The sequence below is a fragment of the Leptidea sinapis genome, chromosome 23 (genome assembly GCF_905404315.1).
Source record: "Leptidea sinapis chromosome 23, ilLepSina1.1, whole genome shotgun sequence".
Taxonomy (NCBI): Eukaryota; Metazoa; Arthropoda; class Insecta; order Lepidoptera; family Pieridae; genus Leptidea; species Leptidea sinapis.
Window position 1 is genome coordinate 4,835,363 of NC_066287.1, and position 4,829 is coordinate 4,840,191.

Sequence of the window (4,829 nt, forward strand, 5' to 3'; positions counted from 1 at the left end):
ATTCGGTGACGCGACCAGCTCGGACGCGTCATGACACTGGTGTCTAGTTTGGTAGCTTACGGACACGACGGTAGCGCAACCAGTCGCCGCTACCAACAAATGTATACGGCTCAATAGAGAGTTACTCACCTGGTGTCCGTTTGGATGCGCATCCAATTCGGTGGCGTCACCAGCTCGGACGTGTCACGATTCTGGTGTCTAGTTTAGTAGCTTACGGACAACACGGTTGCGCAACCAGTCACCGCTACCAGCAAAATGTATACGGCTCAATAGAGTTACTCACCTGGTGTCCGTTTGGTTGCGTATACAATTCGGTGGCGTGACCAGCTCGGACGTGTCATGACTCTCGTGTCTAGTTTGGTACGGAGTACGGCTTTCAGATACGATGGAATATACGCATTAGCACCGGAGTCAAATCTGTGACTTTGAAGCAAAGATACAAATACCCAGAAGATCCCGCTTCTCCTTAGCCAGCTAGTAGGTACCTTAATACCTACTTGCAGCGGCGTGAAGATTTTATGTTAGCATTAGTAATTTGAGTAAAACTTATGATTATTTTAAAGCATTTAATTATATCACATTGAATTTTAACTGCTATGTAACACTAACAACAAGAAATAATCTATGATTAAAGACAGACAAAGAACCTATCAAAATATAATGTCCGTATTCCACAAGATGTCTCAACACGTAATCCCTGAGCGTGTGTGTTTTGTCACTGTCGTCATAAATGTGCATAAAAGAGATAAAATCACGGATTATGTATTCAGAGACCTTGTGGGAATATGATTACAGACCCATGGTTATTGTTGGTTCATATTTCATCAAATATAGTCTTAATATATTTTATTAGTGTATATAGACGGACAAGACCTGCAAATCAGACTGAAAAATATCTCTAACGGGGATAGAGCAAGATAGGAAAAGAAAGCTATTGTAACTGACTTCGATTGATAAGTAGCAAGCCAAGCTTGGTACCAGCTCCTTAGTATTTTGAATATAAGACTAAGTAGTTAACCACATGAAAAATCAAATCAAACAAAAAAAAAATTGTCACGTATTATCAAGACATAATTTATACGTCTAGATGGAGGCCTCTTGCTGTTAGACAACCGATGAAAACAGGCCAGGAATAACACTTTAGTGTGCGTGACAAGCTACGTCTAACACTCACGATTTGTATGACTTTTTGAAAGTGTGCGTGCATTGTTTATAATAGAGATTAACACTAAACTCAATTTTTTTCGACGTTTTCACAGCTGTCATACTCTGGACGTATATATGATCTATGGCTAGTATATTCCAAGTCTATGGTTCATACTACAAAGGCCCAAAGAGTATAATAATATATAGGGAAAAGAGAGCCCTCTCGACTCATTATGAGCTGTCTATTTGAAAACTAGCGCCATCTGGAGATTGGCCACGAAAATAACTATTATAAGATCGAAATTAATGTTGTGACGCAATTAAATAACTAACTCTACTTTTTATAAGATTTGCTTATATCGTTTATACGTATACATAGACTGTGACAGCTGTGAAAACGTCGAAAAGAATTGAGGTTGACAGTCATTCTCCCGAGTGTAAGACGTAGCTTGTCACGCACACTAAAGTAATAAACCTGGCCTGTTTTCATTGGTTATCCAGCAGCAAGAGACTATCTAGACGTATAAATTATCTAAGAAGATATGTACATAATAATTATATTATTCCCAAAAGAATACATTAATAATATATTTATTATACACTACAATATATTGAAAGTAGGACCGTCGAGGTAATTTATTAACTTTTTTCACAGGCCTGCGTTCAAACCTTTTTGAGTCTGTACTTTTTAGTAGATTATCAATTGCATAATAATGTGAAGCCTAGATTGGTCTACGCTGCGCTCCAACTAGATACCGCACTACCTAAGAATAATATCATTTTTATAACGGCAACTATTAGATGATTGTGTGTGTAGCATCTTTGAAATTTTGTTACTTATATAAGTTACAAAATTTACTATATATACGCTCCGTGTTTGTTTTTTTACATTGAAATTAATAAAATACAAAATACTGAAGATATATGATCTCAGTGTCTTTCTTATTTCTTCTAGATTTATTTTTACAAAGTTTAATTTCAATTATTAGCAAAGTTTAAAACATGTGTGACGGAGACTGGCTCGAGTACACCCACTTGGGCGTAGTATTAGTTACTGCACTTTACAAGTACGCCTGCGGTATCTAGTTGCGCAGCAAAGACCAATCCCTAATCTAAGTGTGTAGCTTTTAAATTTCGTCGCATGTTTGACTTTTGACATTGATTTTAGAGTTTTCAGTAAATTCTCGTAGTCCACCTCTTATATTATAAAAACATTGACGAATCCCTATCGGCCGTTCCCAATATTCAGTCTATCTCTTACTTGAGATAAAAATCGTAACTATCATTGACTTTTCTGTCCCAATAAACATATCGACGGTAACTCACCTTATCCGTGCACGACGTCTGTCAATGGGACCACGAATAGCTTACTAGCGATATAAAGTTTGTATGGAAATTGCAATTCATGCGTCCCAATATAAGGCGACAAGAATGACTTATCGGGTAATATTGGGACAGCTTCAGATTATCTCAATCTGTACATAGTATATTGGGAGCGGCCGTAAATGGATCTTTTGAATACTACACATTTATGTTGTATAAATGTTTCTACATAAAATTCAGGTAGGTATTAGTTTAAATCAGGGGTGCTCAAACGGTCGATCGGGATCGATAGGTCGATAGCGAGTGCTTTTTGAGTTGATCTCGAGAAAAAAATCCGGTATAATAAACTAAAATCGGTAATTACGTACCATCTTATGAAAAGTATGCTCACGACATGCAGTGTCATGCAGATTCAACATTAAGTCGCTCTTTAGTTAAGCTTAGAACTTTAGAACGCGTTTGTTTTGTAAGAACCAATTAACTCGTAATTTTGAATAATAATTATGAGTTTTTTCATTGACATTTAAGAGCAGACCTACACTTACCTTAACTAAAAAAATGCATCATTTGCTCAAAACTAATATCTATGTCATCGTGAGACTCTACCTAGACGATAATCCTTCATCACACATACTTGAAGCCTTTCAGAGCCGATCGATCGTAGTCTAACAATTTTGAGGTAGATCGCCAGCAGTTCAAGCTTGAGCACCCCTGATTTAAATCAATAAACATACGAAGTAATATGCGACATAATATTTACTCTACATTTAGCAATAAATATGCAACTGGATATTTATTATTCTAATCCAATTTAATTGGTTAAGTATATCATAGAGTAATGAACACGTAACGTGATGCTTACATATGTTATTATTATTAATAGTACCTACATATAATAATATAATATTGTATAGTTTACTTTACATCACTAGGTGGGTACCTACTTCAAATAGGGATGTACCACCAACGATAATTATTACATAAATATATAGACGGTATCGATGTAAACAGAGAAAAGCAACAAAATAATAAATTACTTTGGAATATTTTACAATTTTCCACAATCTGGGAGGATATTACAATATTAGGCACCTAATTTAAATTTTATAATTCCAATGATATTTAGCAAGCCTGACTAGACCAAAGAGGATTTAAATACTACGTAATAAGAGACTGGACTGTCTAAGTAAAAATTGAAATTTAGTATGGAACGTGCAGTGATTTGACTTATGTTTGAAATAGTAATTCCAATATGGCGACGAAGTATAATCCGGCTAAATTTGAAAGCGACCAGTTGCTTATAACGTAGGAGATTTCTGCTATCTCCGTTTTTTACAAGATTATAGCCGTCATCTGTCAATCTATCAATGACTGCACGATTGATACAATCGAGTGAATCGCTTTTTTCTCAAAGTTTCGCTAGGGTGGACTAGAGGTGCAATTGAGAATAAAATCCAATTTAAAGACTATTGTATAATCCTTTAAAATTTGATTATCTGTGGTAAAACATTCAAGACGTATCGACTAAACTAATAATACCGCTGATAGGCATATCGGTGGCATAAGGCATCCCTAGTCAACTACATATGGTCAGAATTATATCCAAATCCATATAGAAGTATATGAAAAACTCAAATTCATAATAATTTGATGAAATAAAAAATATTTTTGACATAAATGATTCATTAAAAATTTAGTTTACCTATACCATAAGTAAATACAGCAGGTAGTTATCTTACAATATTTTACACTTTCACGATTATTAGCAACATATTTTAAATAGTCACAACGTGCTGTCAAGTTTCCATCGCAAGTATTATATATATAGCTTAAAAAAAGGACGAGTAGAGGTTTCTCCAGTGGGAGGCACCTTTACCACAACGGCGCCTATTTCTGCCGTGAAGCAGTAATGTGTAAGCATTATTGTGTTTCAGTCTGAAGGACGCCGTAGCTATTGAAATTACTGGGCAAATGAGACTTAATATCTTATGTCGCAAAATCACGAGCGCACTTGTAGTGCCGCTTAGAATTTATTATCAGCTGAACGTCCTGCTCTTCTTCTTATTGTCATAAAAAAAAAGATTTGTTAAATTCATATCTACCCGCATTATCCACACAACACAACACGCTTGCTACATTGGCAAAATAAAACTAAAAGGAAATCCAAATCATGGAGAATATTAAACATTAGTAATATTGCAAATAATTTGAATACTAAATACATATTAAAAAAATATATATTAAAATATTAAAAGAAGAAAATAGAAAGGTAGGCCTGGAAAAGGAGAGGAATAGGGCTATGACTAATATATTGGAGTAGGTTAAGCCGGAAATTGAAAGCAACAAAAAATACAAAGAAA